At 37.4% G+C, this 17,628-nt stretch overlaps 1 pseudogene; it reads left to right on the top strand.

The window, feature by feature from the left end:
• Window positions 1–10,528: 10,528 nt before the first annotated feature.
• Window positions 10,529–11,692, top strand: LOC119876832 (annotated as a pseudogene).
• The last annotated feature ends 5,936 nt before the right edge of the window (window positions 11,693–17,628 follow it).

Here is a 17,628-nt window from a genome sequence, read left to right as displayed (position 1 = left end):
TTTGGGTAAATACCGAATAGTACAATTGCTGGGTCATAGGGTAGTTCTATTTTTGACTTTTTGAGGAACCTCCATACTGTTTTCCACAGGGGCTGCACCAGTTTGCATTCCCACCCACTAAGAGTGCAAGAGAGTTCCCATTTCTCCACATCCTCACCAAAACCCATTGTTTCTCATGTTGTTAATTTTATCCATTCTGACGGGTGTTGAGGTGGTATCTCATCATGCTTTTGATTTGTATTTCCCTGATGATAAGTGATGTTGAGCATCTTTCCATGTGTCTGTTAGCCATCTAGATCTAGATGGAAAAGTATCTATTCATGTCTGCTGCCCATTTCTTAACTGGATTATTCATTTTTTGGGTGTTGAGTTTAATAAATTCTTTATAGATTTTGGGTATAGGTCCTTTATCAAATATGTATTTGCAAACATCTTCTTCCATTCTGTAGGCTGCCTTTGAATTTTGTTGATTGATTCCTTCACTGTGCAGAAACTTTTTATCTTGATGAAGTCCCAATAGCTCATTTTTGCTTTTGTTTCCTTTGCCTCGGGGGACATGTCTAGTAAGAAGTTGCTCTGGCTGAGGTCAAAAAGATTGCTGCTTGTGTTCTCCTCCAGGATTTTGATAGCTTCCTGGTTCATTTAACAGAAAATCAGTTTTTAGTCGTTGTTCGTTTGTTTATTTTGACTGTGCTTTTGTGAATGGGGAAAAAAGGTGAAGAAAATAAATAATAAAAATTTTAATAAGCAAGATTATAAATATAAATTGGTCTCTTGATATAATTTTTGTCACATATATTCCTTAGCTAGGGGATTTTCTGACATGACTAGCTTAATTTAGATGAGATTTTTATGAAAACAGAGTTAATTTGTAGAATTGTAAAACATAAATTGTAACTATGGAGTTCCTTTACCTCTCTGTTGCAGAAGTATATAGTTACCATGGAAAATAAAAAAGGAAACTACAACCATTGGTGGATTCAATCAAATTGAATGCAAACTATTTTAAAAAAATAGTAAAGCTGCTAATCTGAAATTTCCATTTATTAACTCATTCAGTCTACATGTATTTATTGAGTACCCACTCTCCCAAGTACTGTCCTAAACAGTAGGAATGGTGTTAGTGAATAAAATCAAATAGAACAAAATCCTTGCCTGACTGGGGACTTACATTTTATATTTTCCGCTTCTGCTTTTTATTAGAAAAATCTCTGTGATATTACAAAGGGTAACTGAGAATTACTCATTGTTGCTTGTCTGGATATAATGTCAAAGCAGAAATGCACCTGAAATATGGTGCAAACTACAAATTACAGTACCTGTGTTTCACCTTCACCTTATTTTTGTTGTGATTCATGGTAACACCAACAACACTTGGAAGTATACTGGACTTATGGAAACTGTTCTGTGTCTTGAGGCTACAGAGTGTATGCTTCACCATAGATGGAATTTATGAAACCATCTCATCTGAACTGCCTGTATGAGAAATTTTGACATCTCATTTGGATATATATCAGATATTCAGAAAGTCTCAATAGAGTATATTTTAAATGATGTATTTGTCTAGTATTAAACTGATATAAACTGTAATAAGGGTCTTTCAGAAATTAGAGGCAAGCTAGCAGTTTAATAAGAAATTTAATTTTCTGAAAGACAACTTCATAATGAGTCTGATCTAAGCCCTTGGCTCTCTCCAAAAGCAATGATTCAAGTTCAATCTCTTTTGTCCAATGTTGTTTGCCTGTGACCGATTTTTTTTTTTTTACATCTGAGAATCCCTTATTTGTGTCATTGAATCACAGAAAAAGAACATTATGACTCATTAATGGAGTAGGTCCCTCAAAGGAGTGGACAGTCTTGATTGTGAAGGGCAGCAGCAAAGCATGATCCAGAATATTCCTGTACTGATAACAGAGCATGCTGTAGAGTATCCTAATATTTTAAAAAAAGAAGGAAGGAAAAGGAAAATACACAGTAAAAGTGCCTCTGAAACAAAGGATAAATAATGAATGTGCATTTTGGCCACTATGAAAAGGTAGGATTTTTGACAAGCCCTTTTTTCATCCTCATTTTTTCTTCCTTTTCCTTCTTTTCTCTTTTACCATCTCCTCTCCTTCCTCCTGTTCATTCTTCATCTTTGTCCTCTTTTTTCTTCTTTGAATTAAAGGAAGAAGAAAGTTTTCTCTAATTTATTCTTTGGGTCACTTTGGAATGTTCCTATATGGGGAACTGGGCTCTCATTTTTCTTTGCAAGTAGTTTATGCTGTTGTGTCTAGGCTCTACATCATACTGCCAGTGAGAGCCAATGAAGGATATCTACATTAAGATCAGGGCTGTGAAGCACATGATTATCAGACTCTTCTCATGCTTTAGCTATATATGGAGCTCTATGGGCAGTGGTGGTCTGGTCACACAAGCCTGATGGGGCTAAAGGTGAGGGTTCTGACTTAAGGTGTTTGTTGATTTCTGGTTTACAGTACTCACTGTGGCTGCCTTCAAGATATCAACATGATATAACTGAATTCAGAGTTAGGAAAAGAGCCACCTTGCATTCTTCATGTTTTGTGAATGAATTTTTTCTAAAGCCCCAAATGAACTACTTGGTAATTGATGTAGGGCAATTTAAGTTTAAATGTAAAGAGCATGTATCACTATAGGAAAGAAAAAGGAAATTCTAATATGCAAACTGCTTAGGGAATTTTTTCAAGGGCTTTAACTGAAATTGGGGGAACTGTAATCTCCCTACTGAAAGATCAGAGGAACAGGAACTAGACTCTGACCTTTGTTGGGACCCAAAAAAATTTTTTCCTGGTAATATTATTTCTGGTTTCCAATATTAGGCACTAATAGAGCCTTCTGTTATCCAGTGTTTTCTTATGTGGTATCAGCAGTTACCTGCTATGTCATTTATCTCAGAATATCTTGCCTTTCTTTTTCTTCAAGTGTAGGACTTATCTGGCTTTGGATGCCATCTGATTTATTGAGAAATAAATAGGGAAGACTCAGGTGATACATCAATACCCAGATACTCAGAGTCCAGATCCATCTGGAAATATCAATGCTTAAGTCAATAAAAGTTTCCTAAAATTCTCCAAAGTCAGTGGCTGTTTTTCCTATGCTGTATAGGACTTAAAGGGGCTGTAGCTTCTAAAGTAGGACAGAGGAGTGGGAATAATCCTCATATTAGTACTTTCACAGAAATTTGGTCAAATTCATCTGTTATCACAAAGTAAATTTCCTATTAGAAGTTGATATTAATTATTTAGTCATAAGCTTTTTTATTTGAATCTCCATCCATGAGATATATGCCTTGATGAGAACTGAAAGGAAGTTTTTTCACTTGAATTTATCCTGCCCCTTATCACTGTTTCACCTAGGTATGACTAATTATATAATAGGGCAATAGAAAATAAAATGAATATGCTCCTGACTGTCCAAATATATCATGATACCAAAAGCCTATTTTAAGTAATTTGAAGTAGATTCGTAATCTGAACAAAACAGATCAGTTCTATGTTGATTTTAGTGTCAGGAATCATTTGGTTCATTGATGTTTCTAAAATCTACTTAGTGACCTGAGAAATATGTACATTAAAATACCATAAAAATTATAAGAATACAAATTATGTGTAGTCTGCGATTACAGTCCTATGTATAAACTGTAGAAAACATGCTATAATGTTAATGTACAGTAGCACTATGGATAATTAATTTTTTTATTTTTTAAATTGTGTATACTAGTATATTACATAAAATGTTTAAATTAAAAAATCACTTGGTTCATAATAAAAAGTGTCAAAAGCAAATCACAGTCTTCTAACATTTTAGCTTTACCTCTACTTGAGAATATATGAATTTCTTTTTATCCTCATCAACTTTTAAATCCCAGATTAAAAATTTCAAGCCTGCCTTTAAATTTCTCATAAAGAAGATTTACAGGATTTTAGAAGTGAACAAATATTACTCCTCATGATTTCTCTTCATCCCCAAATCGAAACCTTCCAAACCTTTTGTGTTTCTGATGACTTAATTTTTCAGGAAAAGTAGGGTAAAAGTTGATGATCAAAGGACATTTTTAGAAATCAAATGAGGTCAGAGATCACTGAGCATATCCATACCATCTGGGAGGCCAGAGCCAACAAAAACTGTTAAAATTTTGAAAAAAATTTATCAAGGACTTTGAAAGTTCTCTGAGGGTCACTTATAGCTTTATGCATTTCAATTTTGATTTTATTTCAGGTTAAGTGAAATTGTTATTTTTTTTAAAGATTTTATTTATTTATTCATGAGAGACACAGAAAGAGAGAGAGGCAGAGACACAGGCAGAGAGAGAAGCAGGCTCCATGCAGGGAGCCTGACATGGTACTCGATCCTGGGTCTCCAGGATCACACCCCAGGCTAAAGGCAGCGCTAAAGCGCTAAGCCACCGGGGCTGCAGGAAATTGTTATTTTTAATTATAAAACATTTGCACATATGTTATAGGACACAAACTATGCGAAAAGAGAAAGATGAATAAAATCAACAGTCTATCCTATGAAGGTAAAAATGACTAACATTTTGTTGGATTTCCTTTCAGTATTTTTCCATTATTTTTTTTAAAGATTTTATTTATGTATTCATAAGAGACATACAGAGAGAGGCAGAGACATGGGCAGAGGGAGAAGCAGGCTCCCTGCAGAGAGCCTGATGCAGACTCGATCCCAGGACCCCAGTATCACAACTTGAGCTGAAGGCAGACGCTCAATCACTAAACCACCCAGGTGGCCCCCCATGAATATTTTTGCTCACAGATAATATCAAAGTATCACATTATGCATAACTTAAATTCCTACTTTGCTTCTTAGCAACATAAGAGTTTCTCCACGTTATTTATAGAAATACTAAATCAGTTTAGATTGTTGGGTCAGAAAAGGAAAATTACACAATGGAGTGGAAACCCCACCCCAGCTGGGAGTTGAGAGCCTTAATTTCAGTCCCTGTTTGGAACTACAAGTGTGGATACCACTTTCTTTGGATGCAGGTGGACAAGGATGAGAATCACATGATAAGGGAGTTAAAATAGAGATCTGTACTCTAGCTCCAGATATTCTGATTCAGCACCCTGAGGTAAGACCCAAAGAGTGGTATTTTTAATGAGGACCCTGGGTCTCTCACGTTGTAAGAGATTATGGGAGCACTTACTGAAAAGCAATGGAGTAGATCAGTCTTAGTATTCAGAAATTGTTACAGAGGATTTGGAAAAGTCCACAGGCAGTAGAGGAGGTGCAAGAGAGATACCAAAGTTGTCAGCACTGCTTCTCTTCAGCCCAGAAAACCCAGGATAAGTACCGCTGCAGGGATAGCACAGCCACACCCTTCAAGGCCCTCAACCTCCCGGCACCCCCCCCCCACCCTTGTTTTGTGTCAAGCATTCTTTCATAGGACCTTTGCTTTATCCTGTCTTTTCCCTTCATTTCTGATTCCCCTCACCTTTCAAGTCACACATTTAGATAAGAGCAGAGTTCATACAGGAAGCTAGGCCCCTTGCCCCCTTTCCCAAGGTCTTCGTGCTGCGCCATCCTTCTAATCCAGATTTTCCAGGTTCCCAAGCAATATATCTTTCAAGAAGCCTTTCCCAGTTCTCCAGTCTTTTTTGTGTTTCTACAGTCACTTCCCCCACCCCCGTATGCTTGCTTCTTTCATCATGTTTATAATACACTTAATTCCCTTACCATCATTCCCTACTACACTGAGGTGTCCTGTGCCTAGCACAGTTGCTGGAACAGAACATACATGCAATAATAATTTATGAATTAACAAACAAATATACAATCTCTTCTTAAGGCATTTATGTTTAAAAGGATATAACATAGTACACCTATGTAGTTTGGATTCCCCTCCCCCCCTTCGTTAAGCTCTGTTTTTTTTTTTTTTTTTTCAGATTACAATATTTTGAAGTTTCATCTCTGGTTTAGGGAGCATTCACAGTAATTCATCTTTTCTGAAACAGCAGGAGTATATCATTTCACACTATTACACATACAGCTTGAGGTAGGATTTCTTTTTAAATTTATTTCAATCAGTTGGCCTGATTTCCATCAGAGACTTCATTTTAAGTTGTTATTTTATCCTCTGATCAGAATAACTACTCTGTAAAGGAAAAGAATAAAAATGTTCAAAGAAGATAGTTATGTCTATTGACATTGTGTTAAAATGCAAATGCAATGCAAACTGGAAGAAGTCAAACTGCCAAATAATCTGGATCATTTCTGAGTTCTGGAGAAAAATTCAAATTACTCATTTTCTCTATAGCAAGCCTCTGTCTGCATATTCTTTGAAAGAAAAACAGAAGTGAACTGGAGGATATTCATTCTTCACGCTTCGTTACACTGTGAGAACACCCACTGACATTTTCTAACATATTTTCAAAAACAAACTTTCATTTAAAAAGGTATGTACCATGTATAATTATTTCAGAACCAATTGGTATTTCAAGGCAACCCCAACCCCAGCTTCTTAGCCCCAAGCTGCCTCCATAGATCTTTCATACCTGTCAATTAACCTCAACTATTTACCCTGTTTTGTTCACCTATTGGTAGGTTTTGCCCTTGGGATTCCTTTCCCCTTAAGCTAAATGAGAAGTTGTATAGAATCCCTCTAGCTCTTTGCTTTCTGGTATAAGTCATATATAAGATTTCATAATTTAAGAATTTCCTGGATAACCCTCATCTCAGTATGTTCCTTGACCCCCAATTGCCTCTGATTTTATCTCCCACATTCTTCCTTTGCCTTACTTTACTCCAGGTTCTTTGATTTCCTTGCTGCTCCTTAGCCACTAAGCACACTCCTGACTCAGGACCACTAGCGCTACCTTCATCTCTGCCTACGCGGTCCTCTTTTCCCCTGAAAGTCAGCATAGCCCATTTGCTCACTTCCTTGAGGTCTTTATTCAAATGTCAGCTAATCAAAGAGGTTACATCCTCTATTTCTTCACTCTACTTTTTTTTTTTTCTTGGCATTCATCACCCACTGACACATTATTATATTTGATTGCTTTATGTCTAATACTGTGAATCTGAATACATAGGAACGTGAAAGCAATGACTTTTTCTGTTTTCTTCACTGCTCCTATATTAGCACCTAAAATAGTGCCTGGCACATACTAGGTGCTCAAAAATATATGTAAAATAAAGGAATGATTACTATGGGGGAAATAGGCAGTTTCTGTAAAGGGTAAATGACAAAAGTTCTGAGGTTTTAAATAGCATTTAAAATATAGTTCCTGACCTTTATTCCCTAACTCCTCTGGAGACAGCTATTAGAACCAGTGGCATTTATAGATTCAGCTTTCACTTCTGAGAAGAATCCCACCATTACTATCTCCTCTTCACACCCTTGACTTTAAAACTCCATTCTCTGCAGAAATGCAGATTTGTGACAAAAAACTATGTATAAAAATGGCATCATGTTACATAAGACTAATAAAAGAGTACACTTCTCCGTTAAAAAAAATAGCCTTCCTAGTATAGCTTTGAATGATGAAATAATTTCCTTGGTAAATCTGCAATGATTAGACATTTGTGTCCAAGTTTTTTAGTTTTCTAAACTATACTGAGGGGATGCCTGGGTGGCTCAGCGGTTGAGTGTCTGCCTTTGGCTCAGGGTGTGATTCCAGTTCGGGGATTGAGTCCAACGTCAGGGCTCCCTGCATGGAGCCTGCTTCTCCCTCTGCCTGTGTCTCTGGCTCTCTCTCGGTCTCTCATGAATAAATAAATAAAATCTTAAAAAAAAAAAACTATAGTGAGTTGTCCGTTCATGTGGAGAAATCCATAAATTCATCCATAGATACTAATGTTGGATAACTTCCTAGGTGTGGAATTATGTCAAAAAGCATGACTTTATTTTTAAATTCCCTTCCAGAAAGGTGGTAGCAATTTACCGTCAGTGCAATAAAATGACTATTTATGGTGTCTATATTAGAGTTCTCCAGAGTAATAGAAACAATAGGATATAAAAGGAGATTTATTATAAGGGATTAGCTTACACAATTATGGAGACTGAGAAGTCTCACAGTCTGCCATCTTCCAGCCAGAGACCCTGCAGAACCGGTGATATAATTTGATCTGAATCTAAGGCTTGAGAATCAATGATGTAAATTCTAGTCTGAGGGCAGGAGAAAGGATGAAATATCTCAGCACCAACAATGAGGCAGAAAAAGGGGCAAATTCTTCTTCTGCCTTTTATATGTAGGCCCTCACCCGATTAGATGATGCCCATTGGGGAGGACAGTCTACTGCATCCAAAATTTAAGTGCTAATCTCTCTCTTTTTTATAAACATTTATTTATTCATGAGAGATACATAGAGAGAGAGAGGCAGAGATACAGGCAGAGGGAGAAGCAGGCTCCTCACAGGAGCCCAGTTTGGGACTGGATCCCGGATCCTGGGATCACGACCTGAGCCAAAGGCAGACACCCAACCACTGATCCACCCAGACATCCCTCAAACACTAATCTCATCCAGAAACACCCTCACAGTCATACCTGGAAATAACGTTTAATCAAATATCCGGGATCCCCTGATCCAGCCAAGTTGACACTTAAATTCAACTATCATGGGGCGCCTGGTTGCCTCAGTCAGAGGACCATACAGCTTTCATCTTGGGGTTGTGATTTCAGGTCCCATGTTGGGTGTAGAGATTACTTAAAATTTTTTTTTTAAATTTACACTTACCTATCACAAATCCATGCCTTGTCAATTTGGCATTCATATCCCTCTCATTAGACTATGCTTAATTTCCAAATAAAAACAGTAATGTGATTATAATTTCACCTAACATGATGTAACTATCCTGCCTACAGCTGAGAACCCACTAACTCTTTCCCTAAAACTGAACACAAAGTCTTTGGATGATGCTTACTCTCCTTGATACTATGTAACCTAAATACTATGATGTAAAATTAGCAATACTTAGATACTGTGATATAAAGTCAACACATCTATCTTATGTTACATGATACGAGAACGATAAGAAAACAAAGATATCTGATACACAAAAATTGTGTTTTCTCTAACAGAATAAGGAGGAATATTCGTGATTTGTCTAGTTCTCTTTTCTGTAACTGGTCACTTGGCTGTAGCTAATGTATAGCTAGCTACCTTCTTTCACTACCATTCTGTATTCCCTTGTATGGCTGGTTCAGCTGGCCATGGTTTTCTTCCTGGTGTGGTGTGACTGAATGTTTGTATCCCTCACCCAAATTTATGTGTTGGAACCTAATCCCCAGTGTGATGGTAATTGGAGGTGAGCCTTTGGGAGGTGATTAGGTCATGAGAATAAAACCCTCATGAATGAGATAGTCCCATATAACAGAGACCCCAGAGAGCTCCCTTGTCCCTTCTGACCTGTAAAGACACAGTAAGAAGATGCCCATGTAAAAATCAAGTCCTCCGGTCAGTGGGTCCTTACCAGTCACTGAATCTGCCAGCAATCTGATCCTGGATTTCCTAGCCTCTAGAGATCTGACAAATAAATGTTTTTGGTTGAAGCCACCCAGTCTATGGTATTTTGTTGTAGTAGCCTGAGCAGACTAGGATGATGTCCATGAAAACTCTAGCTGTACTTATTCCTTAAAATTCTTGTTCCATTTGATAGGTGAAAACTTGTTTATTTGCATTTGTTTTGTTCCTACTGTCGTTGAAGTTATTATATCTCCTGACCATTTGTGTATCTTCTTTGTTTTTTTTCTTTTTCTTGTTGAATTGTAGGAAATGTTTTACACATTTTGACTATTAAATCTTTGTTACATCTATACAAAGATTTTCTCCCTTTTTTGACCATTTATGTACCTCTTTTGTGATATTCTCATTCCTCTGTTTTTTTTATATATATATATTTCTCTTATGGGATTTCAGGAAACTTTTATATATATTATGACTATTATAAAAAAATTTCCTCTTTTTCTTTTTCATTAAGTTGATTCTGGCTGTTTTTTTCCCCAATCAAATCTGTCACCTCTTTTTATTGCTTCTGAATTTTGTGACATATTTGCTAATAAAGTTCTTCCCAAAACGTTTTTTTGGGGGTTTTTAAAGAAATATCAAGATCTTTCAGCAGTCTAGACATTATTTGGGTGCAGTGATTAGTCTGACATTTGTTAGTCATTTAATCTTTCTCTACAGATCTCAAATGACACCTTTTTAATATTCTAAATTACTTATATTTACATAGGTCTTTTTCTTGATGTTCTATTCTTTCCGTTGTCTCTTTCTCCCTAAGCTCATGTCTTACTACACTAATTACTACTACTTTATACAAAACCTTGTTCTAATTGTGCAGGGCCATACCCCTCTGTTTCATCTTTTCAACGTTTTCTTCATTAGTTTCAAACAATTGTTCTCTCAGGTGAACTATAGGATCATTCTGATAATATGCCAAAAGGCCCACTGGAATTGCCTTGAACCAAATCATCCTACTTTCAAAAAAACTTAACATGTCAATAACATTTCATTTTCTGATATATAAAATAAAAGCAATAGTAATAAAAACATGAGGCCCTATCCCACTCATTGCATTGCCAGATGGATGCACTGGGTGCTCAGAGAGCTCCCTGGTATGCATGCACTTCTGGCACCAGGGTGGTATGACCCTATCTCCAGGTCTCCCCAAGCAACATTTTGCTGCAATTATTTATATTTGGTTGTTGGTATTTTTTAAAAAAGCCAGAATACTCTTCCAATAAAATGATAACTTTGAATGATCTGAAAAAAAAATTATTAAAATAAAATTTGGGGGCTCCTGAGTGACTCAGTCGGTTAAATGTCTGACTCTTGATTTCAGCTCAGGTCATGATCTCAGGATTGTGAGATTGAGACCTACACAGGCTTCAGACTCAGTGGGGAATCTGCTGGAGATTCTCTCTTCCTCTCCCTCTGCCCCTCCCCCATGCATATGTGCACATTTCCACATGCTCTGTCAAAATAAATCTTTTAAAAATGAAATAAAATGAAATAAATTTTTCTACAGAAGTCAAGGAGGTCACATTGAAATGAGATAGAATTATGGTCATCTTGGACCCCATAAGTAAGATGTTTACATGCACACAAAATCCCTATCAGTGTCATGTCTTTGAATCCTGCTATAACCCTGCTTAATCCTTTGTGTCTTGTATGGTGAATCAAGAAAGTAGCAATACTTTCTTGGCCTTTTGGGCATGCAAATGAGTCATGTGCAGCTTGTGGACATGGTGAACACCAAGAAGCTGCCCATGGACATTCCCACACAGAAGGACATTCTGAGAAAGGGAATCATAAGAATATTTGCTACTTCATCAAGGCATTGGATCCAACAACCATGAAAAGGATCACAAGCAGCAAATATTTATTTCATTTGCTTCAGTCAGGATGCTTCCCTCATCTGTGTATCTAGTGACTATGGCACAGTCCACATTTTTGCTGCCAAAGATCCAAAGAAGGAAGAAACAGTTTGGTGTCAGCAGTTTTCTTCCAAAATACTTCAGTTCTAAATAGAGTTTTCCCAAATTTCAGGTTCCCTCAGGCTCTCCATGCATTTGTGCTTTTGAAACAGAGTCAAATGTTATCATTTCAACTTATGCAGAAGGCAGCTACTATATGCATTCCTATTCAACTTCAAGGAGGAGTGCATCCGGATGCTTATGTGCAATTTCTAGAAATGAGCAATGACAAGCTGTGATTCTTCACAAGTGTGTGCCATCAACACCTACAGTGACAACCCCCACTGAAGTGCCAGACCCACCCAATAAGGCCAAGAGCTTTGTGGTATCATTGACAGGAGTAGCCAATCTTCCCATGGGGCAGGAAAATGAGATTCATTTTATTCAGGGTTAAAACTATATTTCTCTGCTATATTTAAGGAACAAAGTAATGCATAGACTTTAAAAATTAGTCATCTAATTTAGAATCTATAAAAGGAAATACTCAACATCTCTGTCAACAAGGTGATATTCGGGAGAGAATGTCCTCTGGTGATTTCTGTCAACGTTGAGCATAATGCTTTATAGAATGCTTCAGTATGTTATTTCTACTTACCTTTCTTCCCATCTTTTTCTCTCTTCCACATTTTTAAAGCTATTTATTTATTCATGAGACACACAGAGAGTGAGGAAGAGACATAGGCAGAGGGAGAAGCAGGCTCCTCACAGGGAGCCCGATGTGGGACTCAATCCCAGACCCCGAGATCACACCCTGGGCCAAAGGCAGACACTCAACCATTGAGACACTTAGGCATCCCTCTCCCACATTTTTAAGATTAGCTATAAACCAATACTTTGGGAATGAAAGGCACATTACATTTTTTAAAAACATTGAGTAACTACCATAAGTTATGAGCTCTTTATTGTTAAGTACTGTTTGACATATATATCTACTTTTTAAAAATTCCTGATAAAGAGATTTAATTTTGTGTTTTTGATTTCAACATTTAAAATCAAAAGAGCAGCAAATGCTCCGTTTTGCAATGAATATGACAAAGAGACTAAAGAGGCTAACGTATGAACAGAATATAATTATGAACTGTGTGGTCTTGATCTTAACCCAGGTGTCCTTAAGTAGCTCCCATGGGCAACAGGAACTAGAGTCCAGACTCAAGAGCTCAACCAGTTTGCAAAGTAAAAAGAAAGCCCAAATTCCTCCACTGGGGTGTTCCTGAGCATCCCAAAGTATCTATTATACAAAGGAAGTTCTTTTCCTTCCTTTATTCAAAAGAGGAAGATGAAGACCAATACCCCAATAGAAAATTGATAAGACACGAAGAGACAAATCACAGAAAATAGTTGTCCAATAAGCACTATGAAACATCTCCGCTTCACATTTAATAAGGAAAAGTAACTATGAGTTGCATACCATGTTTTGCCTGGAAATATGCACTCCCAGTGCAACCACATACTAATAACATCTGCACAAAAAGTGATTGGACAATAACTGGCAAAAGCTTTAAAAATATAATTTACACTTTAACCTAACAATTTTAGTTCTAGGATTCTACTCTTAGAAAGTCACCAATGATATGGGAAGAATGATTCATGTATGGGAATGAACATTACAGAGTTAAATATAGAAAATTAAAATATAGAAAATTAGAAGCAACTTAAATGCCCAATTGTAAGTTAATAGTTGCATAATTTATGGAATAGCCTTATGGTACAATATTACACCACTATTAAAATATTGTTTTCAAATAACATTGAATATTACAGGAAAATATCCGTTGCATAATTTAAATGAATAGAAATAGGTGATAAATATATAATATTATATATGTGTGTGCATGGAAAGGAGTGTGAAATATTTACAATAGTTATTTCTGAGGGAGACGGAACATGAAAGACTCCTAACTCTGGGAAACGAACTAGGGATGGTGGAAGGGGAGGTGGGCGGGGGGTGGGGGTGACTGGGTGACAGGCACTGAGGTGGGCACTTGACGGGATGAGCACTGGGTGTTATTCTATATGTTGGCAAATTGAACACCAATAAAAAATAAATTCATAAAAAAATAGTTATTTCTGGTTCCTGAGTTTATGAGTAATTTTATTTTCTCCTTTATATCTTAATTGTCAGGGTTTTAATATAAACATGTAATCACTTTTAATAGAAAAGCACCAAATTTTATTTTAATACCTACTAACTTTAAAGAAAAATAATCTGTGAAACATGGCACATTTCACTTCCAAAATGTAGTGCATCCTCATAAAGCTTTTGTTTCATTTCTAATTCCAAACTTGTGCTTTAAATTTACCTTTGTGAAATAAAATTCTCAGCTTTAGGAAGTGACATTTAGCACTTGTTACTCTGTTGGGAAATTTTACCAGACTAACCCTCAGCTCAAACTAGTAGAGATTGATGGGCACATATGTTGAGTAATACACACTGATTTTTCACAGGAATGGAAACATTTGTGGAGATTGATAGAGCAGTTCTTTTCAGACAATATACATTTTGCTTTTCCAGCCATTCACACTAAAAAAAGAAAAAAAAAAAACAGTTTTCTTAGCTTGATCTATTTCTCTATTTGTTTTGGGCTAAAAAAGCATGTCTTCTGAACGTACATGTCTGTAAAATAGTGCTCTAGATGAAGCAAACATAAAATATAAATAAACAGAAAATTCGTTAATAAAAGTTCCTTGATCATATGGACAGCCTTGAGGAATGCATTTAATTACATTATACTTAGGATTTTACATTTAAAAAATTAAATATTTGTGTTATCACTGTGGTTTTAAATTTCGCATCTCAAAAAGGCTTCACTTCCTCTTTATGTCTGGGAGGCTTTACCATAGTCCTGCCCTCTTTCATCCATGTAACACCACCGAGATTTTCTAAACCACAAATTTAGTTGTTTCTCTTCTTAGAAGTCTTCAAAGGCCCTTCCTTCAGAATAGTGGTAAAGAGGAAAGCACTGATTTGAAGGATTTACAACTCACTTCCTCTGCCTAAATGTCTATCTTTCCTTACTTTTCTTCCCTTCTACTCCCCAAGCTATGTTCTGGCTGTCAAGATTTTGAAAACCGGCTGGGCTATTTCCAGACTATTTACCTCTGTTGGCTCCTCCTTCTGCCTCAAATGCATTTCCTTATCTTCTTTGCTTAGCAAGAAAAACTTCATCCTGTAAGATTCATCACAGATGTAATTGTCTTGATGAAACTCTGCCTGCTTGTCCCAGGGTAAATTTGTCCTTCTTTTCTCTTCACTCCCATCCCATCCTTAAGTCTATTCTATATCATTTATTGTGCTTTTATGTGTGCATGTAGTTGTAAATTTATGGCAGTGCTTTCCAGTAGACTGTGGGCTCTGTGAGGATGGGAATGGTGTGAGTTTCCCATTGCTCCAAATATTCAAGTCTTTTTTTTTAATATTTTATTTATTTATTTATTAGAGACAGAGAGAGAGGCAGAGACACAGGCAGAGAAGCAGGCTTCTTGCAGGGAACCCAAAGCCGGACTGGATCCTGAGACCCCGGGATCACACCTTGAGCCAAAGGCAGAGACGCTCAACCTCCTGAGCCACCCAGGTGTCCCTAGATATTCAAGTCTAATGACAGAACCAAAGGCTGAGGCAGGCTGTAGTAGGAACCCAACCTTAGATGGATGGTTTTCCAAGATGACTAAAGGTGCCCCTTTCAGGTCTAAGCAAACGGGATTCCCCTCCCCATCTTGCCATTCTGACTTGGGAAGGGGGAGGAGAGTTGGTTCTTGGGGCTGGAACAGGGGTGAAGTCCCTGGTAGCAGTGCATCTTTTCCAACTTTAATCAACAAATTTCATGAATACATTCCTTTCTCCTCACTGTTTCTTGAGATTCCAGGACTCTGACAAATAAAAGTAGCTTTCCTTACTATAAAACATTTGAGGAAACTGCTAAGCTAATAATAACTAGCGTTATTAAACATTTACTGTGTGCTAGGCATTCTTCGAAGGGCTTTCCATATATTAATGCACTTTATCCTCATGGTAACTCCATGAGACAGGTATCATTAGTGTAGATGAGAAAAATGCAAACATAGTTCATAAAACTTGTTTAAATATACGTTGCAGGGCAGCCCTGGTGGCTCAATGGTGTAGCGCCGCCTTCAGCCCAGGGCCTGATCCTGGAGTCCCGGGATCAAGTCCCACGTTGGGCTCCCTGCATGGAGCCTGCTTCTCCCTCTGCCTGTCTCTCTCTCTCTCTCTCTCTCAATCTCTCTCTCTGTGTGTGTCTCTCATGAATAAATAAAATCTTAAAAAATACTTTAAAAAATAAAAAAAATATATACATTGCAAATAAGTGGCAGAACTGAGATTCCAACCCAGGCAATAGGGTCCAGGTTTCTACAGCCATGATCAAGGGGACATTATCTTCAGAACTATTGCCTCCTTCTCCAATTGTTAGCCTCTGAACGGTTATGGAGTTCAAGGTCAGGACTAACTGAACATAACTGTTCTCTAAAGTTGTTTTCTTTCATTCCTGTTTACACACCCAGCCATTTTACCTTACAATACACAAATCTGATCATGTTACTTCCCACCAAGACAGCCCTCTAATATCCCCCCAACTGCTTTGGAGAGGATGTCTCAACACTTGAATATAAAATAAAAAGCCTTGCATGAGACAAGCTCTCTATTCTAGCATCAGATCTGGGCTTGGTAAAAGCTAGAAACAAAGTAGGTAATTAGGCCAAAAGGAAACCCCGAGTGCAGCTGCAGGATCTAAGGTTCACCGTAACATCTGTGCCCTAAATGCCCCAGAACTCCAAATACATTCTCCCATGCATTACACATGTTGTTGCATGACCTCTCCCCCTCTTCCTGAGCAATTCTTATTTATCCCAAAGTGTTGAGCTAAGCCAGACTGCAAAATAATCCACTTTCAGCCTTCAGCAGGAATGCTGCTGGCAGCTGGAGTGCTTTGGTCCTAAAGGGGTCCTAAAGTGCTTTGGGTGGTGTATTACTGTATCCATTCAACCTACTACTCTTTATGGCCTGTAGCCGTGCCACAGTTGTTGATTTGGGGGCTTTATTTCCTATTGCATCATGAAGGCTTCTACCATCCTGGCCATTGCCTGCCACAAGGGTGCAATTAAAACATCCCTGTGTCTGTAAACATTCCTGTATCTTGCCTTTCTCCACCTTTCTCCTATGCGAAATTATTCTTTCTCTTTTCTGTGTTCCCATCTTATTTTGTTCATACTTCTTCTAGTACTTACTCTCCTTGTGTAATGATTCATATTCACATGTTTGTCTTCCCTTCCTAGACTATTAGCACCTTAAGGGTAGGGTACCTGTTTGTTCCTATTTATAACCATCCTAGTATCTGGCAGATAGGTGCTCATAAATGTTTAATGAATGAACTAATAAATGTAGCTTAAAGCAGCAACTCTCTGTCTCTTCATCAATTGGTGGAGCAACAGAACAGCCAACTGTATGAACAAAAGCCATCAAGCATGTCCAACAAAAGTGACTGAGTGTGTATCAGGAGGCAGTAAAGTAAACAATATCTCAAGGGTCACAGCTGTTTCACTCTGCCTTTCAGCCAAGAAATGCCATGATTTACTTTCTGTTCTTGCCAAGGATGAAGAAACAAAGTCATAAACAAAAAGTGAAGGAGTGAGGAATTACTCAGTTTGGATGGACAGGTCAATCTGCTTGCCCACCTGTGGCCAAGCAAGCACGATCAAAGAATAATATACTTTCCCCGTCGGTCCCCATTTCACAGTCTCTATTCTTTCACAAAAATGAACAGATCTTCAGTGAGAGATGTAGTTCCAAACTTGATATCACTATCAAAGTTGGTTTTAAAGACAGATGAAAAAAAAAGAAAGACAGATGATATTGGGTATCCCCAACATCGTAGGAACCATTTCAAAATCTCTGCCCCCAGTATACCCCTTCTTGCTTCAGGTCGCTAAATTCTAAGAGTACTCCTGTGTAATACTTATTTCACAGGGATATTAGGAGGATTTAACAGATTGAGAATTGACAAGTGTAGAAATTCCTAGGGTAGTACACATGATATGGCCTAATAAATTTTTTATTTTATTTATTTTCCTACAAGAGTTTAAGTTCAAATAACAAATTATTTGTGTGTATGGAAGGTTTGGAGGAACAAGGTCTATATGGCATTTTATATGTATTTTGGAA

This window comes from Canis lupus, chromosome 11 (assembly GCF_011100685.1).
Source record: "Canis lupus familiaris isolate Mischka breed German Shepherd chromosome 11, alternate assembly UU_Cfam_GSD_1.0, whole genome shotgun sequence".
Lineage (NCBI taxonomy): Eukaryota > Metazoa > Chordata > Mammalia > Carnivora > Canidae > Canis > Canis lupus.
This window is presented reverse-complemented; position numbering and strand designations above follow the sequence as displayed.